The sequence below is a fragment of the Xyrauchen texanus genome, chromosome 41, assembly GCF_025860055.1.
Source record: "Xyrauchen texanus isolate HMW12.3.18 chromosome 41, RBS_HiC_50CHRs, whole genome shotgun sequence".
Lineage (NCBI taxonomy): Eukaryota > Metazoa > Chordata > Actinopteri > Cypriniformes > Catostomidae > Xyrauchen > Xyrauchen texanus.
Genome location: NC_068316.1, coordinates 22,237,747 through 22,255,287, shown reverse-complemented (window position 1 = coordinate 22,255,287; position 17,541 = coordinate 22,237,747). Strand labels below are relative to the sequence as shown.

Here is a 17,541-nt window from a genome sequence, read left to right as displayed (position 1 = left end):
AATTCTTGCTTTGAGATGTTACCCCACTCTTCCAACAAGGCACTTAGAAGTTCCCAGATATTTCTGGGGGGGAATGGTCCTAGCCCTCACCCTCCGATCCTACAGGTCCCAGACTTGCTCAATGGCATTGAGATCCGGGCTCTTCGCTGGCCATGGCAGAACACTGACATTCCTGTCTTGCAGGAAATCACGCACAGAATGAGCAGTATGGCTGGTGACATTGTCATGCTGGAGGATCATGTCATGCCTGCAATGACAACAAGCTCAGTCCAATAATGCTGTGACACACTGCCTCAGACCATGACAGACCCTCCACCTCCAAATCAATTCCGCTCCAGAGTACAGGCCTCTGTGTAATGCTCATTCCTTCGATGATAAATGCGAGTCCGACCATCACCCCTGGTGAGGCAAAACCGCGACTTGTAAGTGAAGAGCACTTTTTGCCAGTCCTGTCTGGTCCAGTGGGTTTGTGCCGGTGATGTGTGGTAAGGACCTTCCCTCAGTCCAGCCTCTCTCAGCCTATTGCAGACAGTCTGAGCACTGATGGAGAGATTGTGTATTCCTGGTGTAAATCTGGCAGTTGTTGTTGCCATCCTGTACCTGTCCCACAGGTGTGATTTTCAGATGTACCAATCTTTTGGCTGTGACTTTAATTGCCTTCCGTCTGTAAGCTGTTAGTGTCTTACGACCGTTCCATAGGTGGATGTTCATTAATTGTTTATGGTTTATTGAACAAGCATGGAAAACATTGTTTAAACCCTTTACAACAAAGATCTGTAACGTTATTTGGATTTTTACAAAATTATCTTTAAAATACAGTGTCCTGAAAAGGGACGTTTCTTTTTTTGATGAGTTTATATAAGTTAAAGAATAGAATAAATGAGATAGATAGATAGAAATATTTTGTTTTGTTGCACCCACATATTGCTTTTAAGAACTAAAATTAGGTCATCAATAGTAGTTATTAATGGAATGTGAATAGAGGGATGATGATATTATACTGTGTATGTGTGTGTACACAAAGGAATGTATATTCAGAGACCTAAGGCTCCCACGGGTCAGTGTGGCAGAACGGGTGGCTCTGTATGTGGCAGCAGTGGAGACGTATCCAAACTTCACTCTCTGGACATGGTACACTTGGTTTCTTGGGATACGGGAATGTGGCAGGTTATTGTAAGAGACAGGTGAGGTAATGACAATGTTTTGATTTGAAATGATTAACTTTAATCCTCCTTACAATCTTTCTTATTATACTTCAACGCTAAGGTGACCCATCTTTTGATCCATAAAGGTAATAATTTTCAAGCTTTAAGAGTTTATTTCTCGTTTTTAGGTATCCAAATGGACCAAGCAGTACAAAGCTCTGCCCATAAAGATCTACCTGCCATGGAGAAAATTTCTGATTGGTTGAGCCACAACCTGCCAACCAGTGATAATGAAGTGACCCGTGTTCTTGGGATTTCCAAATTGACAACCTGATTTTGCACCCTACAGAGGTATTGTCGCATAACAATTTACATTTACATTTATTCATTGGCAGACGCTTTTATCCAAAGCGACTGACAAAAGAGGAATAATACATAATAAGCAATAAATCTTAAGGAGACAGCAGTATGAAAAGTGCTGCATTACAAAGTTTCACTAGCATCAGAATAGTAGTATCCAAGACAGATTAGAGTGCAACAAGAATATATATATATATTAGGGCTGTCAATTGATTACAATTTTTAATCGAATTAATTAAATGGTGTCCCGATTAATTCATCGCGATTAATCACATTTAATCACATATACAAATATTTGCTGAGAAACCCCCTCATATAACAATAATTCAATATATAATGATGAAATAATTATACATAGTTATCTTTAAATATTTAAAAATATATATATATATATATATATATATATATATATATATATATATATATATATATATATATATATATATATTCAGATAATTTAACAGAGTTAATCATTGATAAGACAATACAAAAAGCATTTTTAGAATACAATGTATTGTTTACTACCATATTATTGATCATAAATCAATCATTGACACAGTTCACAGCAATCCATTTCACAAGTGAATTTGTCAATCAGTTGGAGATTTATTATGAGGGCTTGTTTAACATCCTGTCAATGTACACCTGCGTCAGACATGCTTGTGTAGCATCTCGGGTGCGTTGCGTCATAAACATGAATTTTTAGGTCACTGTGTCAAGTTAAATAGAGTTTAATACTTTAAACACATCTTGAGATCTCTTAGTTCGGATTTGCACTCCAAGTGTTTTGAACCCAAGAACGTAACACATGTTTGTGTTGTGTTGGCTGCCGGATGGTCGTTTTCTTCACTGTATAAACTATGCGTTACCACACAGCTGAAGTTTCACTTACTGCCCTCTGGAGTAAACAGGTGGTACTAGTGTTGTCACGGTACCAAAATTTCAGTAGTCGGTACCAATACCAATGAAATTTCACAGTACTTGATACCATTTTCGTGTTAAATGCAAAAAGCAAAAACAGGTTACTAACCAACACTCTTTTATTAACAAAGTCTACAAAACATTAGCAGCAGAACTAAGAACAGAAATATGCCATTGAGCAACACTTTAATTTAAATATATTATTTTTTAATTATAACAAAACTGAACAATGTATGCTTAAAGTATTTTTGAACACTTACATAAGATTTGCTTCAAGTTTTGCAACTTTTAATTTTTTACCAAGTACTAAAAAAAACTAAATAAACAAGCAGACAATAGAATGAATAAAAAACTATTTCCAAACTAATGTGCAAAGTGCTCTCTTATTAATAAAGAAGCATATTGCCAATTTTCTTCATAATAAGAAATGCATAGTGACATATATATATATATATAGATATTATGATTAAATAAGTTCTAATCAAGCTGCATTAAGCATGCGCACAAGCGAGGGCTGAGTCTCCCCGAGGCAGAGTCTCTCTCAGCCGGATGCAGTTTCAATCTCTCCCCCAGATCGGGACATTCGCGCAACTCATGGAAGAGGCACCGACCACACAGAGAAATGCCAGTTTCTGAGTTTATAGTTATTAACATGATCTGCTTCTGTATTATTTGAACTTTAATAAAGCAATTTTACTGCATTTAAGATGTTACGCCGGGATGTTTCCTTTAAGAGCTCCGCCTTATTCCACAACGGTACATGCTTCTGAATGTACTTTTTTTTTAATCATTCCCTAATACTTTGGGATCTATATAAAATAAACTGTGAAAGTTTCGAGTGCATTCGGACTGATCTGTGTAATTTTTCTTTTCCGTCAGGTGTGAACTGCTGCTCTCATGTGATATCGTTACAGTTTAATGTGATTTCATGTTATGTTAAATGAGATCAAAGGACTATTCAACAACGAACATTTTTCTCATAAATTTTGTATTTTCGATAATGTCGACTAAACGTTTCAGCCCTAATGCAAATGATAATACGCTTTTAAACTCGCTTACTTTATTTGCTTGAATAAATATGGGTGTCTGTCTTTATTAAGTTTGATCTATTTCCTCATTTCGTCAGAACATTGCGAAAGCAGCGTTTAAAAACAGGTTTTGCTGATCTGTGATGTTTCCCTTTTCATCAGCCTCAAATTACCTGGCTTTTTCCACTTTTCATTTCGACATGATTCAGTCTGCATTGGTACCGGGTAGACCTGGTACTCGGTACCCCGGTACCTTCAGAAATTCTGGTATCGTAAATAATTTTTTGATTGAGTACCAACACTAGGTGGTACTACAAGCTTGCATTTCTCTAGGAATCTTCCTTATCACACTGCGATTAATTGCCATTTTTTTGATGGATGGAGTTGGGAAGATCCTACCACCTATGAGGTACAGTGAAACCGAAATGGTGCCATCAGTAGCTGACCGCAGTCTTCTGGTGGGAACGTAGCTCTGCAGAAATGATTTTAGGTAAACTGGTGCAGACCCAGTGACTGTTCTGTATGCCAGCATCAGAGCCTTGAATTTGATACATGCATCAACCAGCAGCTAGTGAAGGGAGACAAGGAGTGCTTTAAAATTTGGTTCATTGAAGACCAGAAGTGCTGCAGCATTCTAGATCATTTGTAGGGGCCTAATTGTTTATGCAGGGAGGCCTGCAATGAGAGCGTTACGGTAATCTATTCTGGTTATGACTAGCTTCTGATCAAGATGTTGTTCAGAGAGGAAGGGTCTTGTAGACATTGTAGAGTGTAAATCTACTTGATCCTGCTGTCTTTGTGATGTAGTCTGTGAAATAGAGTTGGTCATCAATGATTACACCTAGATTTCTGACCATTTTTAGAAGGCGTTATTGTAACTGAGCCCAGCTGAATGGTGATGTTGTGTTCAACAGCAGGGATGGCTGGAAAGATGAGAAGCTCAGTCTTCACTTGGTTAAGTTGCAGGTGGTGTTCATCCAGGCTGAGATATCTGCCAAACAGGCTGAGATTTGAGCCATCACCATGGTATCATTTGGCTGGAAAGACAAGTAGAACACAATGTTTACATTTTCTCAATGCCATCTCTTGTTTCGTCTGCCTAGCAGTGGTAAGAGAACCCATGTGTTTAAATGATGGTCTCAGTTATGTTGTATATGAAGATGAGTGGGCCAAGCTCTGAGCCTTGAGGTACCCCAGGAATTAGCTGATGTGACTTGGACACCTCACCTCTTCAGGCTACCTTGAAGGACCTACCCAAGAGATAGGACTTAAACCAGCCATGCACAGTTTCTGTGATTCCAGAGTAGGATCTGATGGTTGACTGTGTCATAGGCTGCAGAAAGGTCCAGAAGAATCAGGATGGATGATCTGTATCCAGATTGTCGCCTGTCTCATCGACTCTGACAGACAGCTGGGCAGTGTTGGTGGAATGTCCACTTTTGAAGCCTGACTGGTTGTCATCCAGCAGCTTGTTCTGTGAGAGATAGGCAGAGATCCGATTGAAAACTGCCCTTTCAAGTGTTTTTGTCATGAATGGGATGAGAGACTGGTCTGTAGTAATCTACTTGTGTGGGGTTAAGTGCAGGATTTTTAAGCAGCGGGGTTACTCAAGCCTGCATTTATGTAGTGGGAAAAATGCATGTAAGTAAAGATGTGTTCATTATGTGTGTGAGTACAGGTAGGATGGATGGAGGGATAACTTGGAGAAGGTGGTAAGGAATGGGGTCAAGGGTACAGATGGTGGTGTGGTTGGAAAGGAGGAGTTTAGAAACCTCAGTGTCAGTCAGAGGAGAGAACATGGAGATAGAAGAGGTGCATACAATGGTGGGGTTTTAAGAATGCATTGCTAATGGCTGTAACCTTATTAGTAAAATATTTGGCAAAGACATCTGCTGTCAGTGTAGTATCAGGCGGTGGAGGGGGAGGACAGAGGAGTGTGTTGAATGTTCTAAATAGGCTGCAAGTGTCTGCGGTGCTGTTGATCTTGTGAATAGGAGGTTTTTGCAGATTTAACGTTATCGGAAAAAGAAGCAAGCAGAGACTGATACGCAGATCTGCTGGATATTTAGATTTCCACCATCTCCTCTCAGCCGCCCTGATGTCAGTCTGATGTTCGCGAAGAATATCAGAGAGCCAGGGGCTGGGCGTTTTCATACTTGCTGACCTAGAGGAGAGAGGACAGATGTTGTCTTGACAGATTGTTAATGTAGAGCTTAGTGTGTCTGTGGCAGTGTTTACATCCGGAGTGGAAAATCATTTTGTGAGAGGTAGAGACAGCAGTGTAAAAGCGGTTGGGTGAAAGAGAACGGAGGTTATGGTTAAAGGAAGCCAAATGTGGAGTCTGTTTTAATGTAGATGTTAGTGTCATGTAGAATTTAACAAAGTAGTGAGCAGAGACATGTAAATGAGTAACAAGAATATTAATGGTGGTACATTTGTGTATAAAAATGAGATCCAGCTAGCCACCCGATCTGTGAGTTTCTGTATTACTTATTCTTTCCAAGTCAAACAAGGCCAGAAGAGCTTGAAGTTCAGTGGCCTGGGGCTTGTCTTGGTGTATGTTGAAATCCCTAAGAAACACAAGTGACCTGCCCACTTCAAGGAAGGAGGATAGCAGGACATCCAGCTCCTCAAGACAGTTTGCCATCTGACCTGGAGGGTGATAGATGACAACAATATGGATTTTTGTGGGTTGCATTGTAGTAATAGCATGAAATTCAAAATAAGTATTGTTACATAGAGAGGAGTGTGGTGAAAATGTCCAGTTGTTTAGTATGAGTAATCCTGTTCCATCACTCCTACCAGTATGTCGAGGTGTGTGAGAGAAATTGTTGTTGGAGAGAGCAGAGGGTGTTGCTGTATCCTCTGAATTTTTCCACGTATCTGTCATTGCGAGGATGCTGAGGGCGAACTGTGTGGTGAAGGCTGGAATTCAGCTTTGTTCACAAATAACTGGAAGTTACAGAGTCCAATCAAAAATGAGAGCGGAGCAAGTGCTGATGTGCAAATTGGTCATGGGTTATGTGGGTTGCGATGCGTCTGCATCGTGTAAACTGACTGTAACAGATAACAGGGATGTGCTTGAGGGCACATGTTATGCATGGAGTAGACATATTGGAATGTTAAATTTGTTCAAATGAATAGCTATGACTGAAGACTTGCTGGGTTTACTTGCAGTAGATTATATCGTTTTTCACCATATGAATATAATTTTTAAACGTGTGTGATTTTAAAGGGATAGTTCACCCAAAATAGCAAGTTATGTCATCATTTACTCACTCGCAATGTTGTTCCAAACCTGTAGGATTTTCTTCTGTGGAACACACAGAGATGTTAGACAATAAATTCATCTCAGTCAACATTCTTTTTCAATATATGGAGAAATAAAAAACTGCAATGAAAGAGTCCTTTGAATCAACTTTTATGGAAAGTGAAATTATTATTTATAACAGTGGCCTTCCCTACCTTGATTTAATCAGAGACTTGTGGCTTTTCCAGCTTTCCTTTCCGTCAGCGAATGATTTATTACAGAGAAAATTGTAAAGATCAAGTGAATTAAAACCAACTGGCAGATGAAGTCTTATATTAACCCCCTTTTATAACATGTCTTTTTATCAGAACTCGCTTAATAAGCTTATTAAACACTTTTCTCTGTATTATGGAAGCGATAAGTAATTTATATACCTCACGGCACCCATTCGCTTTCATTGTATGCGACACAACAAAACATATTTCATTGCAGAGCTGAAGCATAATTTCCGTTATGCTGAAGAAGGAACATACATACACAGACATACACATTTGGGATGGCTTAAAGGTCAGTCAATCATGAGAGAATTATAATTTTTGGCTGAACCAATCCTTAAATGTATATATATATATTTCTGTCTCTCAAACCAAAAATCTCAGCACCTCCCATAAAATCATTAAATAGATAACTTACCCAAAAATGAAAATTATTTCATAATTTACTCCCCCTTATGCCATCCCAGATGTGTACAACTTTATTTTGCTGAACACAAATTAAGATTTTTAGAAGAATATCACAGCTCTGTATGTCTATACATTGAAAATGAATGGTGACCAGAACATTAAAGCTCCAAAAAGCAAATAAACTCAGCATAAATGCAATCCATAAAACACCAGTGGTTTAATCCATGTCTTCTGAAGTGATCCAATCAGTTTAGGGTGAGAACAGACCAAAATGTAACAATTTTCATTATCAGTCTTGATATCAGTCAGTCAAATTGTCTGTAGAGACTGTAATGGCAAGATGTACATTGAAAAAGGAGTCATAATTTGGTCTATTCTCCCCCAAAACCAAATGGATCGCTTCAGAAGACATTGATTTAATCACTTTGGACCTTCAAAGTTTGTTTCCATTCACTTGCATTGTGTGAATATCTCAGCTCTGTAGTACAGAGCTGAGATATTCTTCTAAAAATCTTTGTTTGTGTTCAGCAGAAGAAAGTCCTACACATCTGGGATGGCATGAGGGTGTGTAAATGATGAAAGAGTTTTCATTTTTGGATGAACTATTCCTATAAAATTATCTGGTGGCACATCTCCTGAGGGGCTTTTTTGTCTCTCTGCAGACTCGTGTGGTGGCTGTGCTGGACTGGGAACTGTCCACTACTGGACAGACAATAGCAGACTTGGCCTACTTCCTCATGCAACACTATTGTCCTAGTTACTACAATGTTATCAGCACAATGGGCAGAGTCACAGGAATAGAGGGTGGGACATATCTTTGTTTTCACATTTAAATTGTATTATTGAGGTTTTCTTCTCATAGATAGTAGAGAGGACAGGAATTTCTGTAGATTTCTCTAGTCAAAAGAATATTCCAGTTTCCATACATGCTTTTATGTGTGAAAGTGTTTTTTTTTTTTTTTTTTGTGGTAATCAGCATCATGCCCCAAATACTGTCGATTGAGCTAAACTTGTATTGAACCCATAACATTCCTTTTAAGATTGTAGTTGGCTTATTCAGGTAATGCTTTTGTTCTTAGTTATTTTTTAATTTCATTATTATCACATTTATGTTTCTCCATTCATCCACTAAGTCTGTTTGGTCATCTGTGCATTTTATTTCTACTGTAATTCCCTCTCCAGATGACCTGATCTCCATCTACTGCCACTGTCGAGGGATCCCAAACTCTCTGCCTCAGCAAAACATTTACATCGCCATGGCAATTTTCAAAATGGCTGCAGTTGCACAGGTATTAAGCTATAAAGTAATATTTCACCCAAAAATGATAATTCTCTCATCATTTACCATTCTGCCGTACTTTCTTCTGCAGAACACCTATGAAGATTCTTTGAAGGATATACTATGTCTGTTATTCAGTACAATGCTAGTCAATGAAGTCCAATAATTTCAAGCTCCAAGAAAGACGTAAAGACGTAAAAAAATGTCTGTTATTCAGTACAATGCTAGTCAATGAAGTCCAATAATTTCAAGCTCCAAGAAAGACGTAAAGGCAGCATAAGTGTAATCCATACGACTCAAGAGGTTTAATCCATGTCTTCTGAAGTGATACGATCGGTTTTGGGTGAGAAACAGACCAAGATGTAACTCCTTTTTCACAATAAATCTTGCCGTTTGCAGTCTCCTTATCGATTGTGATTTGAAGCTCAATTATATTTGCACCCGTACTTGACGCATGCGCAGAGCATAGTAAACAGCAGTGTTAGAGGGCATAGGGGTGAGGAAATGATGAGAGAATTATAATTTTAGGTGAACTGTTCCTTTAAGAATGCATAATGGCTCTGCTAGGCTGCTCTATTAAACTGTGAATCAGACATTCAAAACTGTATTTAATAAGATAAACAAAGTACAGTGTAACGGGGTAAACACAGTAACAAAATAAATATCCACGATAGGAAAACACAGGGACAAAGGAAACAACCACGATGGGAATAGGTAAATAAACAGGAGGTCAAAACACATAACAACTGACAAAGACTAAGCAAACAGCAGGGCTTTAAATACACAATGGGTAATGAGTGAAAAGAGAGTTGAAAACAATAGGGAACAGCTGGAAGTGATCGGTGCAGGGAATTATGGGAAGTGTAGTCCGGGGGAACAGATGACAGGGTCAAAACACATGGCAAACAACAGTGAATCATGACAAATGTAATGTTAACTGTAATTAAATAGTGATCATTAAAATGTATTAAAGCAATTTCTCACATTTGTGATGTTCTGTAGTGCAGAACAGAATTTCATTTGACAGAAATATCTCCAGTTTTGTTTTGGATTGTGCTTTGAGGATTGTTACATAATGTTATGTAAAAAAATAATAATAATAATGATAATAATTATATTTTCATTTGATGAAAGAATTAATTAATTTGTCTAGACAAAATGTCAAATTTGTCTAAAAAAACAAAACACAATAGACATCTTGACCTCTCGTGTATTTTTGTATAATTATTACACCCGTTGGGAACATAAATGTCCTGGAAATGTCCTTTGTGGCATGAAAAGAGTGGGAACCCTGAACTTTATTGGATTAAGTCATCTTATTTTTAGTCTGATTATACCTGCAAGAGAGAGACTGTAAATCTGCAAAAAAAATTATATTGCAAGATGTTTTTGGTGTACAATAGTAGATGGTCTTAAAGCTAAGATGCAGTGACTAAAAGCCACATAAAATGCAATTTCACTTTTACAAGTAAATCTGACACTGTTAAAGGGATATTACACCCAAAAATGAAAATTCTCTCATTTACCCTCATGCCATCCCAGATGTGTACGACTTTCTTTCTTCTGCAGAACACAATCAAAATTGTTTAGAAAAATATCTTTGCTCTGTTGCTCCATACAGTTCAACTAAATGGTGACCAAAAACTAAAAAGCATATAAGTGCAGCATCAAAGTAATCCATTTGACTCCATGGGTTAAATCCACATCTTCAGAAGTGATATAATAGTGTGGGTGAGAAACAGACCAATATTGAAGTACTTTTTACTTTAAATTCTCCTTCTTTCCCAGTATGTGGTGTTATGCACAAAGAATGCGAAATGTCAACAACAAAAGAAGAAGAGAGTGAAAGTGAAAGATTTATAGGAAAAAAGGACTTAAATATTGATATTTTTCTTACCTACATTTATCATATTACTACTGAAGACATGGATTTAACTATTGGAGTCTTATGGATTAATTTTATGCTGCCTGTAAAAAGGGATCAATGGAAAGGTGGAGGCGAGAACCGGCTTGATAATATAAATAATAGTTTTAATGACAAACTTAAAAGACAAACACACACATGACGGACATGTCCGTAAACTCTCTCTCTCTCTCTCTCTCTCTCTCTCTCTCTCTGGGGCATGCTGGGAGTGTGTGAGAAGCTTGAGTGTTTGTTGGGAGCGAGTGCGTTTCTTTATCGTGCTTTTTCTAAATATATATATTTTTACTTTTTTCTTTTGTTCTTCCCTTCGTTTTTCTTTTCTAGTTTTAGGTAGAGGTTAGAGAACGGTAAGGCGCGGTTTTCAAACCGCGTGCGTCAGACAGACGCCGGTATGGAATCTGTTCCCGGGTCAGCTCTATCACTCCGGCATGGATGCAGGTGTGTGCCAGAGCCTGGAGTGACAGTGGAGGATCTGCTCGTAGTTATCGGTGAGCAGATCGGTTTCGATAATATAGTGTCGGCATCACGAATGAATAAAGCGATTGTGGTATTTCTGAAATCTGAACCGCTAGTAAATCAGTTGACTGTGAGTGGGTTATGGGTTAAGGAAACGTTTGTTGCTGTTAGCCCGTTATCCGCTCCAGCAACTAAAATCACCATATCAAACGCGCCTCCGTTCGGTGTCGAATGAAGTGATTATGAAAGAGTTGCAGAGGTTCGGTAAGATCGCGAGTCCCGTAAAAATGATTCCCCTCGGGTGTAAAAATGCGGCACTCAAACATGTACTCTCTTTTAGACGTCAGCTCTATATGTTTCTCATTTCACCCACGCGTACTCTTGAAGTTTCCTTCCGTGTGAATCACGGAGAAAACTCGTTCATGATTTATCGCGAGCACTGAGAGTTTGAAGTGTTTCGAGTGTGGTAATTTGGGCCATAAACGTTTCGCGTGTACACATCGAGATGAGCAAAGGCCGTCCACATCTAGAGATGATACTGGAGCTGTTGAACATCACAATAATGCTGTAGTAGAGCAGAGTGTGGAACAAGATGAAGGAGTGATAGAGGAGGCGAAAAGACAGGAGGAGGTGAGTGTCAATGCTGAAGGTGTGAATGATACTGATGCTATTGTACAGATTGGCTCACAGAATGCTGCTGATTCTGATATGATTGTGATGAATGATGGAAGAAAAGGAGTTTTAGAAGAGATAGTTGATGAGGGAGCTCAGGCAGGAGGCTCAGAGGAGAACATTGCTGATGAGGTAGAGGAGTGTTCACAGTTTACTGATGATGGCAGGAAAGAGGGTGAGCAGTGGTCAGATGGAGAGACTGATAATGATCTATACACTGTTGAAGAGATTAATGCTTTCTTAGATAAGACAAAAGGAAAATCTGGGGTTGAAATTGATGATTATTTCCCTGACATTGAAAAGTTTGTTAATTCTGTGATGAAGGTAAGAAAAACGAGTAGTTATGAAGAAATCTCACAACAAAAGAGGTTCCGTCTTAAAAAACATTTAACTGTTATAAGACAGGGTAAGAAAATAGGAAGAGAAAGAATAACGAGGGGAACAACAAAACTACTATGATGACTTTTAACTTTGCTTCTCTTTTCTGTTTTTTCTCCTCTTCTCTTTAATGGAGTGTTTGAGGGTGGGATCTCTTAATATTAATGGGATGCGGGATGGGAGGAAGAATGTGATATTATCAGAAATTATTAAATTGAAGGATTTAAGTGTCACTTTCCTACAAGAGACCCATAGTACTCATAATAATGAAGTTGATTGGGGATTATGGTGGAAAGGAGACTATGTTTTGAGTCATGGGACTAATCTAAGTGCCGGTGTAGCTGTCCTTTTTCCCCTTCTGTTAAAGCCAATATTATATCAAAAAATGAAGTGGAGCCAGGAAGGTGTTTAATAGTAAAGGCTGAAATTTGTAATTTAATTTTTTTGTTTGTGAATATCTATGCTCCTAACATTGGAGCGAAACGTTTACCATTTTTCACCAGGTTAGAAAGTATAATAAAGGAAGAAAAAAGATGATGTTTTTATTGTTGTTGGAGGAGACTGGAACTGTACTCTTGATTTTACACTAGACAGAAATGGGGAGGAGCCTCATGCAGTGTCAGCCTCCTGTTTAGCTGGTGTTATACAAAAGTTACGGTTATTAGATGTGTGGAGAGAACATAATCCCCTTACAAAGCAATATACATGGGTGAGAGTTTGTAAGGAAAATATTTCTGCTGCTCGTTTGGATCGTTTTTATTTGTCTTACAATATGAGAAATAGAGTCAGATCAATGTAAATATCATTCCTAATGCTATTTCTGATCATAAATTCATTACTGTTGCAGTTTCTTTGGCAAAAAACACACACAGAAGTTGTTATTGGCATTTTAATACAAAACTTTTGGAAGATAAACATTTTTGTGAAACTTTTAAATTGTTTTGGGAGACCTGGAAAACAGAAAAATGTCTTTTGAAAGTATTATACAGTGGTGGGAGGTCGGGAAAGTGCATATTAGAGATTTTTGCCAAAAATATGCATCTCATTCCTCTTTTCAATTAAGAAAAACTTTGGAGTGGCTGGAAAGAGAGATTTGTGATATTGAAAAAAAATGACTGATAATGATGCTGATAATCTAAAAGAATTATGGACTGGAAAAAAAATCAAATAAGCTCAATTTTAAATGAAAGAGTTAAAGGAGCTCTCATAAGAAGCAGCTTTCTGACTGTAAAAGACATGGATGCTCCTACTACCTACTTCTTTAATCTGGAACGTAAAAAGAGCCAACAAAAACAGATGTACTCGTTGAAGGATGACAACGGACATGTGACCTCAGATCCGCTGGAGATGCGTAGACTTGCTGTGTCTTTTTACTCAAATTTGTACTCTGCTGAAAGTTCAGATGAACACTGCAGGAATGAGCTGCTCAAGGATCTTCCGGTCTTAACTGAAGAACAAAAGGCTTCTCTAGAGACTGAGCTTACTTTCGATGAAGTAACTTCGGCCGTAAAGGGTCTCTCTTCAGGTCGTACTCCAGGACTCGACCGGACTTCCTGGTGAATTCTATAAATTCTTTTGGGACACTATTGGTGAAGACTATTTTAAAATATTGCAAAAATGCTTTTTGATGGAATTCTTCCAACAAGTTGTCAACGTGCTATTTTATCGTTGCTCCCAAAAAAGGGTGATTTGACACTTTTAAAGAACTGGAGGCCAGTAGCGATTTTATGCACTGAATACAAAATACTCTCTAAATGTTTGGCCAATAGACTGAATTTGGTGCTACAAGAAATTGTGCATAAGGATCAATCTTATTGTATAAAGAATAGATCCATTACAGATAATCTTCACCTAATAAGGGATGTCTTTGATTTTACCCACTGTAATGATGTAAATGTGGGTCTGCTATCTTTGGATCAAGAAAAGGCTTTTGACAGGGTTGACCATGTTTTTCTTTTTGATACTTTGAAGGCTTTTGGTTTTGGGGATAGTTTTATTTCAAAAATTAAACTCTTATATACTGAGGCAAAATGTATGATTAAAATGTCTAGTGGCTTGAGTATCCCTATAAATGTAAAAAGAGGTATCAGACAGGGCTGTCCTCTCTCAGGTCAACTGTACAGTATTGTAATCGAACCCTTTCTGTGTAAGTTGAGGAAAGAGTTAATGGGTCTAAAGGTTGACACTGCAATCTCGAATATTAAACTTTCCGCATACGCTGATGATGTCACTGTTATAATACGGGAACAAAATGACATTCAGATGCTTAAGGGGGCCTTAGAGTGTTATGGTAAAGCCTCCTCAGCAGTTGTAAATTGGGGTAAATGTGATGCTTTGTGGTGTGGAAAAGATGTTAAAGGTCCAGTACTTCCTGGTGGCTTACAGTGGGGAAGAGCAGGTTTTAAATACTTAGGGGTTTTTATAGGGACAGAAGAGTACAAAAGAAAAAACTGGGAGGGCCTAGTGGAGAAAGTGTGTGCTCGGTTGTCTAATTGGAAATGGTTGCTACCCCAGCTATCCTACAGGGGAGGGTACTGGTTTGTAACAATTTGGTTGCATCTTCGTTATGGCACAAAATGGCAATACTTGAACCTCCTGAAGATCTGGTAAGAGAAATTCAGCAGCAACTGGTGGAGTTTTTCTGGACAGGACATCATTGGTTGAAGGCAGCGGTTCTTTATCTACCCACACATGAAGGAGGCCAGGGGCTAATCGATGTCGCGACTAGAATAAAGGCCTTCAGAATCCAGACGGCACAGAGACTGCTGTATGGAGAAGAGGTGAGCTGGGCTGGAATTGCTTGTGCACTCATGAGGAGAGCGGGAAACATGGGTCTAGACCGTCATCTTTTCCTTATGGAAATTAATAAACTGGACCTTTCTGGACTGAGCTCTTTTTATAGATCAATTTTAAGATCATGGACACTTTTTAGGTCTGCACGGAGTGGAGACGGGACACAGAAATTATGGCTGACAGAAGAACCGCTATTGTTTAATCTTGAATTAGACTTGGACATTTCTAAATCAGACACCCTCAGAAAAGCCATGTGGGAAGCAAAAATTGCAAAGATTGGACATTTAATGGAAAGACAAAAATGGATAACTGCTGAAAGTTTGGCTTTTAAATTGGGACTAAGATCAATCAGATTAGCACAGAAAGTGTTGGATCAGATTTTAGAGTCTCTGCCACAGGATTATAGACTGGCACTAGAAACCTTTGAAGAGGAGGTGGACAAATGTGTGTTTCCAGAGCTGAGTGTCTCTGCTGAGGCTGGGACATGGCAAGAAAAGGAGGGTTGCTTGCTATCCTTTAAGACACCACAGCTGGTTCTGTTTCGAGATGCTGGAAAGAAAGACATTTATACCTTATGTGTTAAAATACGGCATCTCAAATCACTAGAGAGTGTCAAAGAGTCAAAATGGCAGGAGATGTTTGGGCTGGGCGCTTCCCTAAAGGTAGCTGGCGGTCCGTGTACAAACCACCCCTTGAGAAGCGATCTGGAGATCTGCAGTGGAGAATTGTACATGGGATTATAGCTACGAACAGACACAGAGCACATTTTGACCCACAGGCAGGGAGGGGTTGTCCTTTATGTGGAGAAGAGGAAACAGTTTTTCATTTGTTTTTAGAATGTGAAAGGCTTCAACACCTTTTTAATAGATTGGAAGAGTGGTGTAATACTCTGGGGAAGTTTTTACACCGACTTTTTTCATTTATGGACCAAAATATAGAAGTAATAGAAAGGAAGTTCATGTTTTGATCAATTTTTTATTTGGGCAGGCAAAATTGGCCATATGGTTGTCACGGAAAAAGCTGTTGAGTGGTGATGCATCAACTGATGTGGTGTCCATTTTAAAGGGTTTACTAAAATCTAGCATTAAAATTGAATTTACTTTCTATAAATTGGTCGGAGACATGGAAATGTTTAAATATAAATGGGGGTTAATCAATGTATTTGTGATGTTGATAATGATGGTTGCTTGGAATTGTATATTTAAGTGTATCTGTGTTTGGAACGTATTTATTTATTTATTTATATGTATACATAATAATAATTTTTTTTTTTTTTTTTTTTTTAAATCTAAATCTTGTAAAATTTGTTAATGTGAAAAATTAACGCTTTTAAAAAAAAAAAAAAAAAAAATATATATATATATTTTTTGCAAATAAATAGACCCCTTAAAAGTCAAAGTCTCTCTCTCTCTCTCTCTCTCTCTCTCTCTCTCTCTCTCTCTCTCTCGCACGATCCTCTGCAGTCGACCGTTATCCCTCACGGAGGCTTGATTACCCTAATGCGGGACCGGGTGTGTAGGATCACGACCCGGCCCCGCCCACCGCCCTGCCACACTGCCTTTATATGCATTTTGGATCTTGAAAGTTTTGGTAACCATTCACTTGCATTGTATGGAACTACAGAGCTTAGATATTTTTCTAAAAATCTTCATTTTGTGTTCTGCAGAGGAAAGAAAGTCACACATCTGGGATGGCATGATAGTGAGTAAATAATGAGAGAATTTTCATTTTTGGGTGAACTATCCCTTTAATTAATTATCTTAGAATGTCGTAGATATGGTCCCTTTTCCCAGACTTTGATGACGTGTTTCCATCACATTTAGCAGTATAATATAGCAGACCTTTGTATATTGCCATTTTTTAATTGTGTACATTTATAACATTATACTTCGTTATATTGTGTATAACATTTATAAGAGTTACCACAGCTGCAGTGAGGTTTCTCATACAGCTGCTGAGGAAGTGACAGAAAAGTTGGCCTGATTCTCTCTTCTGACTGCTGCAATCCACCTCTCTTTATTTTTTTTCTTCTTTTGAAAAGCTGTGAAAGCATAATAGTGGATTTTTTATTTTGCTGTTGGAGCAAACAGATAAGCAAAAATTATCTTTGCTGTGTTCTCCCTTTCACCAGTATACAAGTTTACCATTCTATAGTTTAATCCAGCATTCCAAACCCGGATATGTGAAAAGGTCCATTGAATGACTAAAAAAACTTTCTTTCATGCAACCTAAAAGGATTAGTTCAGCCAAAAATTATAATTCTCTCATGATTGACTGACCTTTAAGCCATCCCAAATGTGTATGTCTGTGTATGTATGTTCCTTCTTCAGCATAACGGAAATGAAGCTTCAGCTCTGCAATGACACATGTTTTGTTGTGTCACATACAATGAAAGCGAATGGGTGCCGTGAGGCTGCTGTCTGTTTGATATTTAGGCAGCATAAAAGTGATCCACATGACTCCAGTCAATCAATTAATGTCTTCTGAAGCAAATCAGTTTTGTGTAAGAAACATATCAATACTAATTAATCCTTTAAGAAAAACACACATATAAACACCAAACACAGAGGATGCAGCAGGGTTCTTCATGAAGAAAGCATACTAGGGCTAAATATCATTCAGTAATGTAGTTCTCTCGGTCTCTCTCTCTCT

General features: G+C 38.2%; 1 pseudogene; it reads left to right on the top strand.

Annotated features, from left to right (window-relative positions):
• The window catches only part of LOC127634378 (acyl-CoA dehydrogenase family member 11-like), a 66,125-nt pseudogene that overhangs the window by 1,756 nt on the left and 46,828 nt on the right, over positions 1-17,541 (top strand).